At 41.1% G+C, this 16,852-nt stretch overlaps 1 long non-coding RNA gene across 1 annotated transcript; it reads right to left on the reverse strand.

Annotated features, from left to right (window-relative positions):
* Positions 1–5,438: 5,438 nt before the first annotated feature.
* LOC122139254 lies at positions 5,439–6,102 on the reverse strand. Its single transcript, XR_006156141.1, has 3 exons — positions 5,870–6,102; positions 5,693–5,741; positions 5,439–5,607 (listed from the first exon to the last, which is right to left on the reverse strand). It is a non-coding gene; the product is annotated as an uncharacterized LOC122139254 (long non-coding RNA).
* Between the last annotated feature and the right edge of the window lie 10,750 nt (positions 6,103–16,852).

The following is a 16,852-nucleotide window of genomic DNA, read 5'->3' on the forward strand; positions in this document are numbered from 1 at the left end:
AGGCCGCCACTCCTCCTAATTCCTTAGCCTCAGCACCGGCTCTCCCCAGGGCTGTGTGCTAAGTCCTCTTCTTTACACCCTATACTCCCATGACTGCACCCCCACCCGCTCCAGCAACACCATCATCAAGTTAGCTGGGGTGATGAGTCCGCATACTGGGATGAGGTGGAGCAGTTGTCAGTGTTGTGTATAGAAAACAACCTGGCTCTGAACATTACCAAGACCAAGGAACTGATTATTGACTGTAGGAGGAAAGAAAATGGACATTCAGTCATTGTTTATCAATGGGGACTGTGTGGAGAGGACTTCCAACTTCAGATTCTTGGGCGTTTCCCTTGATGATGATCTGACCTGGAGCACCAACACCACTGCTACCATCAAGAAGGCACAACAGAGACTGTACTTTCTGAGAACTCTTAGGAAAAATCAACTTACACAGAAACCGTTGGTGTCCTTCTACCGCTGCTCCGTAGAAAGCATTCTCGTATACTGCATCTGTGTGTGGTTTTAGTGCTGCACAGTTGCAGAGAGGAAGGCACTCCAGAGGGTGGTCAACATGGCCCAAAAGATTATCTGTTGCCCCCTCGCCTCACTGGAAGACCGGTATAGTTCCCACTGTCTCAGGAAGGCACAAAAATATTCTCAGAGATCCATCTCACCCCGGACACATTCACTTTGAACTCCTGCACTCAGGCAGACATTACAGAACAATGGAAACTCGGACTAACAGATTAAAAAATCTACCCCTGAGCCATAACTGTACTGAACACAGCGAAGATTAAACACTTAGCAATTATCTACTGTACATGTACTGTGCAATAAGACGGGAATGTGCAATGAGCGGCAGAAATGTGAATGTACTTTGTGAATGTTTTTTCTCTCTCTCTCTCTCGCACTTTATAGGATTGCTGTTCTTCAAATTCGTTGTACTTGTACAACGACAATAAAGATAATCAATCAATAATCAATCAATCAATAAAGCACTTTGGTCACATTCGGTTTGTTTTATTGGTGCTATATATACAAACCAGTTTCACTTCTTAGCTCTAGTCAATTACAGAAAATAATCATATGATAATCATTATGGTAATTTTTGTTTCCAATCCATTAATTTAAAAGACATTATATACTATTATATCAACAGTTCCAATGTATCAATGGCATATAACCTTTTGATTTTGAATGATAAATATACAGTATATGGCTCATGATATTTAGAAATGACTAAAAAACACATCTGTTCCATCTTTATTTGACCCTCTTAACTCTAGCACTTTCTATTCTATTTTAATTCTACTTTATCTATTTATCTTTTTTTATACAAAAAAGCCTTCTATTTTTTCTATTCTATGTACTTGTTTTTCTTTGTGTGTGTATATGTGTGTGTATAATATATATATATATATATATATATACAAACACAGTATATAAATATATATATATATATATATATACACACTCACCTAAAGGATTATTAGGAGAACCTGTTCAATTTCTCATTAATGCAATTATCTAATCAACCAATCATGTGGCAGTTGCTTCAACGCATTTAGGGGTGTGGTCCTGGTCAAGACAATCTCCTGAACTCCAAACTGAATGTCAGAATGGGAAAGAAAGGTGATTTAAGCAATTTTGAGCGTGGCATGGTTGTTGGTGCCAGACGGGCAGGTCTGAGTATTTCACAATCTGCTCAGTTACTGGGATTTTCACGCACAACCATTTCTAGGGTTTACAAAGAAGTGGTGTGAAAAGGGAAAAACATCCAGTATGCGGCAGTCCTGTGGGCGAAAATGCCTTGTTGATGCTAGAGGTCAGAGGAGAATGGGGCCCCGACTGATTCAAGCTGATAGAAGAGCAACTTTGTTAGTCTAGAGCCCTGTATATATATATGGTATGCAGCAAAGCATTTGTGAAGACACAACGCGCACAACCTTGAGGCGGATAGGCTACAACAGCAGAAGACCCCACCGGGTACCACTCATCTCCACTACGAATAGGAAAAGAGGCTACAGTTTGGACGAGCTCACCAAAATTGGACAGTTGTAGACTGGAAAAATGTTGCCTGGTCTGATGAGTCTCGATTTCTGTTGAGACATTCAGATGGTAGAGTCAGAATTTGGCGTAAACAGAATGAGAACATGGATCCATCATGCCTTGTTACCACTGTGCAGGCTGCTGGTGGTGGTGTAGTGGTGTAATGGTGTGGGGGATATTTTCTTGGCACACTTTAGCCCCCTTAGTGCCAACTGGGCATCGTTTAAATGCCACAGCCTACCTGAGCATTGTTTCTGACCATGTCCATCCCTTTATGACCACCATGTATCCATCCTCTGATGGCTACTTCCAGCAAGATAATGCACCATGTCACAAAGCGTGAATCATTTTAAATTGGTTTCTTGAACATGACAATGAGTTCACTGTACTAAAATGGCCCCCACAGTCACCAGATCTCAAACCCAATAGAGCATCTTTGGGATGTGGTGGAACGGGAGCTTCGTGCCCTGGATGTGCATCTCACAAATCTCCATCAACTGCAAGATGCTATCCTATCAATATGGGCCAACATTTCTAAAGAATGCTTTCAGCACCTTGCTGAATCAATGCCACGTAGAATTAAGGCAGTTCTGAAGGCGAAAGGGGGTCAAACACAGTATTAGTATGGTGTTCCTAATAATCCTTTAGGTGAGTGTGTGAGAGAGTGAGTGAATGTGAGAGTTGAGTGATGAGTGTGTGATGAGTGTGAGAGTGAGTGAGTGAACTTTTGTTTTTGCCCCCATTTTTCATGAGCTGAACTCAAAGATCTAATACTTTTTCTATGTACACAAAAGGCCTATTTCTCTCAAATATTGTTCACAATCTGTCTAAATCTGTCTTAGTAAGCACTTCTCCTTTGCCAAGATAATCCACCCACCTCACAGGTGTGGCATATCAAGATGCTGATTAGACAGCATGATTATTGCACAGGTGTGCCTTAGACTGACCATAATAAAAGGCCACTCTAAAATGTGCAGTTTTAACACACAGCACAATGCCACAGATGTGGCAAATTTTAAGGGAGCGTGCAATTGGCATTCTGACTGCAGGAATATCCACCAGAGCTGTTGCCCGTGAATTGAATGTTCATTTCTCTTCCATAAGCCCTCTCCAAAGGTGTTTCAGAGAATTTCAATGGGCATTTGGCACTTTGTAGAGGTGTTCTCTTCATGGATGAATCCCTGTTTTCACTATAAAGGGTAGATGGCAGACAGCGTGTATGGCATCGTGTGGGTGAGCGGTTTGCTGATGTCAAACGTTGTGGATCGAGAGGCCCATGGTAGCGGTGGGGTTATGATATGGGCAGGCATATGTTATGGACAACGAACACAGGTGCATTTTATTGATGCCATTTTGAAGACACAAAGATACCATGACGAGATCCTGAAGCCCATTGTTGTGCCATTCATCCACGACCATCACCTCATGTTACAGCATGATAATGCACAGCCCCATGTTGCAAAGATCTGTACACAATTCCTGGAAGCTGAAAAAACATCCCAGTTCTTGCATGGCCAGCATACTCACCAGACATGTCTGGGATGCTCTGGATCGGCGTATACAACAATGTGTTCCAGTTCCTGCCAATATCCAGCAAACTTTACACAGCCATTGAAGAGGAGTGGACCAACATTCCACAGGCCACAATCAACAACCTGATCAACTCTATGCGAAGGATATGTGCTGCACTGTGTGAGGCAAATGGTGGTCACACCAGATACTGACTGGTTTTTGGACCCCCACCCCCCCACCCGGACCCCCCAATACAGTAAAACTTTATTTAACATTTTAGAGTGGCCTTATATTGTGGCCAGCCTAAGGCACACCTGTGCAATAATCATGCTGTCTATTCAGCAACTTGATATGCCACACCTGTGAGGGGGATGGATTATCTCAGCAAAGGAGAAGTGCTCACTAACACAGATTTAGACCGATTTGTGAACAATATTTGAGAGAAATAGGCTTTTTGTGTATATAGAAAAAGTCTTAGATCTTTGAGTTCATCTCATGAAAATTGGGGGCAAAAACAAAAGTGTTGCGTTTATAATTTTTTTTCTGTGTGTGTGTGTGTATATATATATATATATGTGTATATATACACACACACACACACACACACACACACACACACACACACACACACACACACATACACCTTGCTACATGTGCTGCATTAAGCTAACCAAGACTTGTCATTTGCACTTTTATATTGTTGCTCTTATGTTAGTTTTGACTGCTTTTTTATTGTCGACATCTGTAAGTTGCTTTGGATAAGAGCGTCTGCTAAATGACTAAATGTAAATATGAAGGAATCAAACTTTTGCTGTATCTTTTGACATATAAACTTTGACAAATAGGAGATCAATGTTCTATAAAAACCTAATTACAAGAACAGTATCTATTGAAACTGTTAAATCAGGAATGAAGAGACAGGGAGTCCAGGGTGGAGATAAAGAGTCTTTTATTAATGTCGTTTACTAGTCAGGTGTCAGATAAGAAGTAGCAAAGTGGTTTAGAACACAGGAATAACAACTACATAAATCTTCCTCTCTCCCTGCTCAAGCATTGGCATATGTCCCAGTTCCCGAGTGCACCATGTACTTGTTTATAAGTTCTTAACAGAAACGTAGAGGTAGTTCAGCCTTGCATATAAAACTATGATTATATTACGCGGTATGAAAAGAATTTCACATGTTAAGGGAAAACAGACATAAAATAAACAAAATGCAAGTACAGTACATGCAGAGGAAATCAGATTATACATCAAACTATTGTGTATAATGAACAATTTTTTCTACAATCGAGGTTGTAGGTGCAATAGATGTTGAGAAAAGCACAGATACACATTGTCACTCAGCTGGACACACACACACGGCTCTTACTGTCTATATGAGGATTTATGACATTTATTCTAACTGTTATTTCAGTGACAGAAGTACAGCTGCAGTATTAATGTCATGAAGAAACATGAAACATCTCACTGTTACTGATTTATCATGCAGCTCAAAGCATTATGGGTAGAATCTCTCTGCAGTCTCTTCTGATTCATCAACACAGCTTCAGTGACGATTGATAATAAACTCTAAACCCAGGATAGAGCGGCTGAGTGAATGTGGTCTGGACTGTGTGGATGAGGTTCATTGTGTCAGAGACGCTGTAGAAGGACAGAGTTCCTGCACTGTGATCCACATACACTCCTATTCTACTGCTCATGGACTCTACAGGAGAATGGTCCCTATATTATTGTGTAGAAATGAACATACGGAGGAAGAGCAGATCAAAACTCCAGGACTGATCATTTAATCCAAACACACACTCTTTACTCCGTCCCTTCCTGCTGATGCTCTTATATGAGACTGTTTATTAACACACCATTGTCTCCATTCCACTCAATCTCCCAGTAACTGCGTCCACACACACTCTCTCTACACAACACCTGACACACATCATCAAATCTGTCTGGATGATCAGGATACGACTGTTCTGTGTCAGTGTAAGTAACCTCTCTGTTGCTCTCAGACAGAGAGAGGTTTTTATTCACTATGTTTGGATCCAGAGTGAACTGATGGGAATCTAATGGGGGGGGACACATCAGAATCACGATTTATGAGTATGTCTGATCTTTTTATGGGGTGAGGCTTGTTTTTTAGTGACTTACACTGTAGGAAGTCATTCCTGGTCCTGGGAAACAATGTTGGTAAATGTGACTGTGGAAATCAACAGACAAATGATCCTGCTTTCATTCCGAAGACATTTGTAATATGATGTTCTACCATGATATTAAATGATGATGATGGACTCATTTCTGAGAGCATATGAATCTCCGGTTCTTTACCTCTGTCTGAGCTCTTTGTGATGTCCTCTTTGCAGAAATCCTCCAGTTTGTCTCGCATCTGATGGACAAATTCTCTCAGGACATCAAAAGAGAAGAGAGAACTGAGGGGGATGTCTTTCATGTCTGTGGATTCAGGAAGTTCTGAGAGAGACTGGAAAATCGACAGTAAACAAATCAAAGCTAATCACATACACAGTTCACCCAATGACCTTCACTACTGTCAGATTTGTTTGGCTCTGGTTGACTTGAATTATCTTTAGTGACACACCTCTATCAAGCAGTTTCACAGCAGCAGCTAGATTATTTTTCATATCATATTAGACCAACAATTCTAGTATTTTCCACTTACATTATATGCAAAATACTTTGGATGATAGAACATCTGTTAAGAACATAAATGTCCATCTAAAGGCCCAGGTATACTTCTGTTTTCATGTTCAGTGCACTGCTGTGTCTGCACAGCTTTCAGTTGATCTTTGGATAGGTGATAGTGGATTTTTTTTCACCTCACGCCTGCACTGTTGTACACACTTCGGTGCATGGATGTTAGCGGACACTCCTAATAATAAAAAATTGCATTACTTGGACAGTGTGTGGGACTGTCTCAGAATGCAGACAGCCAAAGCATATTTGGGCTTAACCTGTTAACCAGCACCCCCCATTATGGGGACTCACAGCTGAAAATGACCTACCTAACCTAAAATTGTAATAGTTCTTGACTTCAGTGTGCTACACGCACAATTTTGGTGTCTTTGGAAAGAAGACCCTTTGGGCTTTACTGTCTACCATCCAGAGTTGATAATGCTCAAAAAGATAAAAAAGCTATAGATACTGAAGTGCCTTGAAAAAATGTACCACACTGAAATTATTTTTATTTCATATAAAAATACATGAAAAATATTTACCAAATGTATTGAAGGGTTATATTTTAGTCATTAAACATAACACTGCATAGTTTTTCAATTATAAAACAACAGACAGAATCTTAGACATCTTATAAGTTATTTATTTGAGCACTAGAAAAATACAATAAAAATAATTTGAGTAATGATTAGAAATAATATAATAAAAATAATTAACTATGTATGGCAACTACAGTACATCCTGAGATTGCTAGAAATACTGCATTTACACTGATAGACACTTAAACGGTCAGTAATCACATGTTGATGGCCAGTAATACAGATGGTAATCATACAGGTGCACCATATTTTCAATAATCACACTCTATTCATATAGACCGCATTCACACTGATAGCTGTCTATCACTCAGTGATTATCAGCCATAGAGATGGTAATCATGCAGATACAGCCACATTCCCCAGCGTAGGTTATTCCATAACAGATACAAAAAATACTGTCCCCGAAGAAATGAGACATAAACAAAGGAATTACTTCCATATTACAATCTTATTGCTTCGTTGGACTAAAAGTGCTCTTTGGGATGTCCTTCAGTGGACCCTTACCTTTCTAACTAAACCAGGGATTTACAGCTGTGGATGTGTGTTAATGACTCGCTATTACGATGAATCTGGTACGTACTGCGTTTTGAGTATACACGTTTTGATGTGTACTGCTTACAAAAAATTTAGCGAAAAACTGAGACATAAACAAAGGATTGAAAAACAGCGATCTGTCGTCAATGCTTGAGGCTTAGACCTTTATAATGATATATAGTTTGTACTGATGAATTTTGTCCCGTTTATTTAATCTATTTGTAAAAATGACGTGTGCAAACAAAGAGAGTTCAGTGCGTAGGCGTCCAGGTGCAGGTTAACAGGTTAACAAAGAGAGTTCAGTGCATCGGCGTCCAGATACGATGGTTAGATCATTATTTATAACTTTACAGTGACACTGAAACTTTAAACACTGGTTATTGATACTGAAACTTCACAAGGACCCTTAAAGGGATACACCACCCCAAACTGAAAATTTGTCATTAATCACTTACCCCCATGTTGTTCTAAACCCGTAAAAGCTTCATTCATCTTCTGAACACAATTTAAGATATTTTGGATGAAAACTGGGAGGCTTGAGACTGTCCCATAGGCTGCCAAGTAAGTGACACTGTCAAGGTCCAGAAAAGTTTGAAAAACTCATCAGAATAGTCCATCTGCCATCAGGAATTGTTGAATAAAGTCGTTATTTTTGTTTTCTTCGCTTACAAAAAAGTATTCTCGTCGCTTCATAATGTTATGGTTGAACCACTGATGGCAGATGGACTACACTTTAACGATGTCTTTCATACTTTTCTGGACCTTGACCGTTGTAACTTGGCAGTCTATGGGACAGTCGCAGGCCTCCTGGTTTTCATCCAAAATATCTGAAATTGTGTTTCGAAGACTAACAAAGCTTTACGGGTTTGAAACGACATGGGGGTAAGTGATTAATGACTAAATTTTCATTTTGGGGTGGGGTTTGAAACGAAGACATGGTCAAGTTTTGTTTTGTTTCAATACACATTGCTACTATATGGTCTCACTTCATTTTTATTGTTTTTGTGCACAAATGTCTCAACATGTTACATGCAAATAACAATCAATTTCATCAGGTTGGAAGATCACCTGATCTAGTTTTGAAGAATGTTACTCAAAATTGGTACTATCGAGTTCACTGATTTCACAATGACACAAGAAATCAAAACGAAATATTATAGTCCAGGTGATATGTGCAAAATTTGAGGTTATATGTTCACTTTTTCATAAAACCAGGAAACCTGGTACAATTGGACAGTTTGAGGCCTTGGACATTTTCAGAAAAAGGAGATATCTCAAAAATGCCTTGTGGTTGCCATGGTAGCCATGTTACTTTCAGCCATAACCAAATTATGCATTTTGTGTCATATCTCCTGAATCAAACATGACAACACAAAAAAGGTGATGTCTACAATATATTTTGATAATTGATTAAAATTTTATTTAGTAATACAACAATGCACTGTTTTCAAGAATACAATCATATATATATTATATATATATATGTAAGTATATCTTTACTAATCTCTCAGGCAGCATCAGAGATATTTTTCTTCTTTCATTATAATTTGTATTTTGAAAGCACATATTTGTAATTAGAATAATAGTCATCTAAGAAGAAGCTTTTGATATTTGGATGCTTGTTTACTGCACTTAAGTGGTGAAATGTAGTTTTGATTGAGCCATTTAGGCTTTTGATGTGCTAATTGTCAGTCAGCTGTCAACAATGACATAATTCCAGCCATTGCTTCTCAGTCTACTCTTAGTATCTCGGGCTTGAATGGGACCTGGATTCATCCAGAAGACTCAGCAACCCCTGATACTCAACTACTGCTTCTTCTTGAACATTGGAACAAACTCAGGGCAGCAAAGACAGAATGGCGCTAATCAAAAGATCCATCTGACCTGAGTATCTATGAGTCTTTGTTTTCATCTTTCTCTGTCAAAGTCCATGCTGCCAAATCTTTTGTATTTCCACAAGATCAAAAGTGCTTCAGACACTTGTAATCTCTTCAAAAACACTAAATTCCCTCCTCTACGACCTGCCAAATGCTGGCCAAATCACAGAGATGTCAATTTGCACGGGACTAATATTAGCACAGCACCTCTGTGTTCGGTGAAATATGGTAGGCCATTTGTGGGGGAGTTTTTATTTGACAAATTACAGACATGGCCGATTCACACGGAATTAAGATCACAGACAACCTCTGCAATTACTATAAATGACTGGAGATCACCAGGTAATACTAATCCCGTGTGAATAGGGCTTTAAACATTTATGTATACGTGTGTTACCAGCCTCCCTTGTGTGGAAATTACCTGTGTGTGGATTACAGATGCAGTGATTAACCGGTTTCACAATTAACCTTACTTTAAAATGTCACAGTTAATTAATCGTAAAGGCTTCACTACACTGAGTGTTTCTGTTGTTGCACGGAACAGAACTGTTCTAACTTGCGCAAAATGAAAACAAAGTTACACTAGCAGTGCACCATCTTAAAATGCCGTGCTTATCAGAGAAACGGTGGCTACTACACAGACTCGATCAGGGGTCCCCAACCACCGGGTCACGACCCAGTATCGGGCCATGGAAGAGTTGCTACCAGGTCGCAAGAACATTCTGGGAAAAATGTGTATAGATGAGACACTGTTATTTATTTGTATTAATGATTGCTCTAATTACTCTGTATTTTCGTCAGTTGTATGTGATTGCTATGGAGTAGCATTCTGGGAAAAATGTGTATAGATGAGACACTGTTATTTATTTCTGCTCTGATCGGTCACATATTAGGGGTTATCCGGATCACAGTTGATCTGTGATACGTAAGGACGAGACCCTATACTATTCGGCATGCACGTGATTCGCAGATTAATTTGCCAATTTACACATTCAAGCAATTTTAAAACCACAAGAATAAGGCCCATTCCCAATTCTACCCCTTAGCCCTTCCACTTTCCCCTACCCCTCCGTTTCACGCATTCACGTGAAGGGGTAGTGGTGTCTCGATTCTCTTTTGGTTGGAGGGGTAGGGGTAGGGGTTGGGGTAGGGGAAGGGCCAGACAGCCCTTCAAACAAAGATTTTTTGGGACCACACTTCAATGAAGGGTTTTCGTGGGGCAACATGGCTGCCTGAGCGAACAAAAAGACAAATAAATGTAAGCATTTTTGGCATTAAAGATTTTAATGAAAAGTAATCATTTGTTTTATGTTACATTCAATCGTGAAGTCATATTAACAGTCGTGTTTACTCAAAGAAATGTTTGCAAAACCTCACTAATATTTGCTAACGTCATATCATTATAGACTCACAATAGTACCACAACATACTTTCTTGTCTGATCAGGGCACTAACACCGTAGACATTGAGGGGGGCTAGTCCCCCAATAAATAAGAAATCGCTAAACCCTTTCTCAAAATAATTAGAGAGAGAGAGAAAGAGAGACGGAAGTTGTGTGCGTCTGTGCGTTTCTCTTTTTAGAGTGAGTTTACCTAAAAAAAAAAGCGATTATATCCTCTTGTTGCTGGAAAATATAGTGTAGCGATTCAGTATTTAAACCGTATTTAATAAAAGTTGTGGGGCAGTGTTTACAAGTTTCTTTTCTCCTGGATGTGTGAGTTGCGCGATTTCCGATGTGTGTGTGTGTCAGTAAGCAGCGCATCAATACAGAACTGTTATTAAAGGCTTTAATGGACACCAGCACACCAGTATATGATTGTGTATTATAGACGACGTATGATGAAGTGTAACGGTATAGTAGTGGTGTCCCAATTCTTAGGGGAATATTTTCACCCCTACCCCTTGATACTCTGTTTCAAGGGACAAGGGGAAGGGGTAGGCGGAGGGGTAGGGAAGAGAAGGGGTTATAGAATAGAATTGGGACTGGGCCTAAGAAATGAAAGAGAGCTCAATTCGACTCAGGCCCTGTTTCTCGCACACAATCAAAAGCATGGTGTTTCAGACAGCGCAGAAATACAGAGTTGTGTATATGTCATAAAATTAGCTTATGTCCAAAACGCTTAATGGTATTGTCATTGTGCTTTAAAAAATGTCTTTTTTCTTGCTTATCTGAAAAAAAAAAATCCGATCTGTGACTCAAAAAAAACAATACAATGTAATGTGTTGAACCACTATAATAGGGCCTACTATATAATAGCTTAATATAACTCAAATTTGAACATTCCAAACCAAAGTTAAAGAGCTGTAACTGGTGTTATACGGTGCTCTGCCTTGGTTTCTCCGGGGCTTTTCAAAGTTACGGTTTAGGCGACCCATTATATTCTCAGAAAAACCAACAAAATTGACTCAAGATACTGCACATGATAAAGGATGTACTGAATGTGCCAAAAATATCAACTCATTTTCTACAAAAATCTACGTTATGCCTTTGCACGCAGTACAGACCTGTCTGTCTTCTTTTCATATCGAAAAACACTTTTGAGTTGTTTGTCTTTACCAGGTATCATTATTTCTTTCACAGCTGGACATTAACCAATCATGTTTCAAGAAGCAGCCATTCAGCTGTGTTACTGTCAGTCACTGAAGCCCTGGGGATTCTGAAAGCTGATTCCAAATCATTAGTTCTCATTCTCCTGGATCTACCTACCGCTTTTGACACTGAATCATCAGATCCTCCTTGTCCACCCTCTCATCACTGGGCCTCACAAGAGCTGCATTTAACTAGTTTGAGTCCTATCTCACACACACACACACACCACATCAATTGGTCACAGGGGTTCCTCAGGGATCAGTTCTTCGACCCTCCTCTTCTATATACACACACCGCATCACTGGGACCCATCATACAGGTACATGGTTTTTCCTACCATTGCTGTGCTGATGAAATGCAGCTCTACCACTCATTTCAACCAGATGATCCAACAGTACCTGCATGGATCTCAGCTGCCTGGTGGACATTTCAGCATAGATGAAAGTACGTTACCTACAGCTCAACCTGGCAAAGACTGAGCTTCTAGCCTTCCCTGCCACTCTGACTCTACAACATGATGTTCACCACCAAATCCTTGGTGTGTCTTTGATGATCAGCTGATCTTCAAGGATCACATTGCAAAGACAGCTCGATCATGCAGGTTTGCATTGCACAACATCATAAAGATCAGGCCCTACCGGAGCATGCTGCACAACTTCTTATCCAGGCACTTGTAATTGCTAGGCTGGACTACTGCAATGCTCTTCTGACTGGAGTTCCATCATGCGCAATTAAACCTCTTCAATGAGTCAGAATACAAGCAGCACATCTGATCTTCAACGAGCCAAAAAGGCCCAAGTCACACCTCTCTTGATCTCCTTGCACTGGCTAACGGTTGCAGCTCGCATCAAGTCATTAATACTTGCATATAAAAACAGCACAGGGTTCAGCACCATTCTACTTCCACTCACTCTTATGAATCTACATCCCCTCCAGAAGCCTGAGATCTGTAAATGAGGCGACGCCTCGTGGTACCATCCCAGAGAGAGGCATAAAATCACTTTCCAGAACATTTTTGCTCATTGTTCTGACTTGTGAAATTATATTCCCAGCTGTAATCCTGAATCTTCAAGACAATTTCAAGTGACAAGAGAAAAAACTCATCTCTTTTGTCAACATTTTGACTGCATTGTAATTTAATAAAAAGAACATTCACTTTAATTTTCTTTAATTCCCTCCTGTTTAGCTTGTAGTAATCTGATCAATTTCTGAAACTTTTTAGTATTGTCACACCCTGGACTGTCTTTGTGTGTGTTTTCCCTCCTCATGTGCTCCATGACTCAGTTTCTCCCCTGTCTAATTAGTCATTCTGTTCACCTGTTCACCTGTGTTCCTCCCATTCCCTCGTTATCCTGTGTATTTAAGCCCCATTCTATGTTGTTGGGGTCTACTAGTTGTGTATGTGTCTTCCTTCCTTCCCAATTGTGGATTTACCCTGTGTGTTGGATTTAATAAATGGGATAAAAGTTTTGTTACCCCCACGGCTCCTTCGTTCTGTCCAGCAATGTAGTGTAACAGAAGACCCGACCCAGAACAGTTAATTCTGTGTGTTTTCCCCTCTGTTTATTTTTTTGTGTTTACTCAGTGTTATTTGTTTCCGTTGTGTGTTTTTCCATGGATCCCCCTCCTGCCCGAATACCTCCTCCTTCTGCTGGAGCAGGGGGAAAAGATCAATCGAAGACCATACAAGACTGTTCCTGGTCCTTGCTAATACCACCTACTACCCCGACGGCACACTCTGCACGTTCTACGATGCCAGCATGAATCCTGAGTGCAGAGCACCGTTGTCCGAAGATGGTCCTCGAGTGGATTTCGGCACCTTTGTGGAGTTGATTCTGGCAAGAAACAGATCGCCTCTCACCGTCTCTCGGAGAGTTTCGGATCTTTTTTGGAGTGGTTAAGAGAGAGAAGGGTATCTATTTTCAAGATGTGCTGAGGATTTTGTCTCCTTTTTGGTTTGGGTACCAGAGAGATCCACTGCGACCGACGAGCCATCGCCACACGGGGGCGACAGAAGCAATGGATCGCTGCAGAGCCAGAGTTGCATAATCCATCAGACCAGGTGCGAGAGCCAGCTACCATGCCTGCCACAAGGGAGAAAGCTGGGGCCAATGAGTTTGTGGAGAGGAGCTCTGGCCACTGCAACATGGTCGAGGGTGAGCTGACTGTGGATCTGGGTGTGGAAAGCGGAAGGGGACCTCATAGAGTGGACCTGGCCCCTTTCTCCCTACTTTTCCCAGAGCCCTCTGTCACCCTTATTCCCATGTCCAGCCCAGAGAGGACTTTCTGTCCCGAAGGGAAGCTCAGAGGCTCACAAAGGGCCCATCCGCCCCTGCCTCCTCCACTGCTGTCGTCTGGCAGCGCCTCTGCTCGCCCTCAATCCACAATCTATAGCACAGGTCCCTCAAATCTTTGCGCTGGAGGGCCAATGCGCTGCAGAGTTTAGCACTAACCCTGATCAAATTACCTACCTGTGATTTCTAATAACCCTGAAGGCAATGATTAGCATGTTCAGGTGTGTTTGATTAGGGTTAGAGCTAAACACTGCAGGAAAGTGGATCTCGTAGGCCAGATTTGAGAATCCCTGATCTATACGGTGTCCCCCGGGTCTGCCATCCTCCATCGTCACCATGGCTGCAGAATCCCTGACATCCACCACCATCCTCTAAACCCCGGACTCCCTCCATCTGATCCACCCTGGCTTCTCCTGCTTCCTCCTTGGCTCCTCCCTCCCTCCCTGGACTCTGGCTGCCGGCCCCCTCCTTGGTGTCTGTTCTCCTGAGCCTCCCCCAAGTTCCTACCCATTCCTCCTTCTGTTGTTGTTACGGTGCGGACGCACCTTCTGGGAGTGGGGAGTAATGCCATGCCCCTGGACTGTCCTTTGTTGTGTTATCCCTCCCCATGTGCTCCGTGACCCAGTTTGTCCCCCCGTTTAATTAGTCATTCTGTTCACCTGTGTTCCTCCCAATTCCCTCTAGGCAAGCGGCCATCTTGTCAAGAGACTCGTGTAGCAGCCATCATAGACCGAATTCATGAATAACGGCCATGTTGTGAAGGAGCTTTTGAATGGTTTGAGCAGGCTCAGGCTTGGCAGACATGAAGCTAGCAGGCTCTGAAATAGCAGGCATGATGTTAGCATTGCAAAGTCTATATACTGCTAAAGAGTCCAATGTGGGGTATTGCGTGGCATTAAACATGATATGTCCTTGTGTAAACCATAATGGAAAATGTCTTTCATGAAAGTGTCATTGAAGTTCACCTTATAGCAAGTCCACAAAAGTCCTCTACATAATCCTCAACTGAGCGATTACCTTGATGGAGGTGAACAAGGCGTTTATACTGGATCCATGGTGATCTGTGTTTGAAAAGCTGCTGGATCTATGGTCGGGTGAAATATTCTGTAACGGCCGGACTCAGCCAAGCGTTGTTGATCCAAGTGCAAGCTTTTATTAAAACACACAACGTGGTCAAGACAGGCAAGGTCCAAACACCAGCAAACAGGAATATCCAAGGGCAAAACAGAATCATAATTCAGAGCCGTTCAATGGTCAGGGCAGGCAGCAAAACATTCACAAAACACAAGGCAACAGTCCAAGGTCAAAATCCAAATGGGCAATCCAAAGTAACAAACAAAACAAGACAAAGAAAACAAGTGCAATGGTATGAAACAAGACAATGGTAATGGCAGGGAAAATGCTTGGTAGAGTCAACATCAGCAAAACAATACTTTGCAAGTTTGTGAATGTTTGGCATGGCCATGCTTATATGGCTGCCAACAGGAAGTAACCATAGAGCAAGCAGAGGGAGCAGAATCAGTCAGTGCAGAGGTGAGAGCTCTCTCTGCTGGCTTGGTTTTACATCGACTAAACTAAAACAATTCAGATGAATAAATATGACTAAAGCTAAATAGCATTTTAGTCAAAAGACTATGACTAAGACTAAATCAACATTTGCTTTCAAAATTAACATTGGCTTACATGAAATATGCTTGAAATTTTCATTTTGCATCTTTTGATACTGCAATTTCATTGCAATTCGTCTCAAAACACCACTGAATTCACCATTTAACTATTCACCTCAACAGTTTGTTGTTTTACTGTATATGGTATCATTGTAATCCTTGACCATAAAAACATTGGGGCAGATCATAGACTGTATAAAAACATAGACGTTGTTCCCGTGACGTCACCTGTAGTTTTCTGAAGAGCGTTTTTGAAGCTCAAAATGGTCGGAGCGGGCTGTTGCCCTCTTGGTAGCGCATCACCGCACGTCACTCCCGGACAGTCGCCATCTTGGCAGCGCGTGGCATCTTGTTGCTGTGGGCAGTCGCAATTAGCTCGATGGCAGTGTCAGCAGCAGCAATTCACCTGTCATTCAAGTGGCCATGCCCTTAATTATGCAGAACTTTAAGGCTTATATTATTTAAACAGATGAGTTATAAAAAAATTCACCCCCTTCACAGTTGTCATGAAGGGCAAATTAGCTATATAGACCAAATAATTTTTTTAACCAGGCAGTAAACATTTTTTTTTCTGCTGTAAAGTTGAGCATTTTAACATGGGGGAGTCTATGGGATTGAATGGCCCATAGAAAATGGAAAGTGAAATGGCCGCCATGGTGACCACGAGGCATTTTTGTGATGGCTCCATTTCTGAAAATGTTCAGGGGCCCACAAACTGTACAAGTGTACCAAATTTTTTCTTTTAATTAAAAAGTGAACATTATTTTCACATATCACCTGTATTATTAGGAAAAAAAGTTGAAACGTTTTTTTAAGTTTAAAATTTTTAAGTGTTGGTGTTATTAATGGTGTTTGGCAGCTAAATATATCTTCCAGAACAGTTGGTTTCTCAACCTTTTTTGGGCCAGCGCCCCCTAAACCATTATTCAACTCCCGTACCGCCCCCCCCCACCCCGCCCGCCCAAAAACAAAAAGCCTAAATGTCTTTCTTGAATATATGTTGATTATTAGTCCCTGTTTTTAAAAATTGTTAGCTAATATGTACTATTTGTTTTTATT

This window comes from Cyprinus carpio, chromosome A4 (assembly GCF_018340385.1).
Source record: "Cyprinus carpio isolate SPL01 chromosome A4, ASM1834038v1, whole genome shotgun sequence".
Classification (NCBI taxonomy): domain Eukaryota; kingdom Metazoa; phylum Chordata; class Actinopteri; order Cypriniformes; family Cyprinidae; genus Cyprinus; species Cyprinus carpio.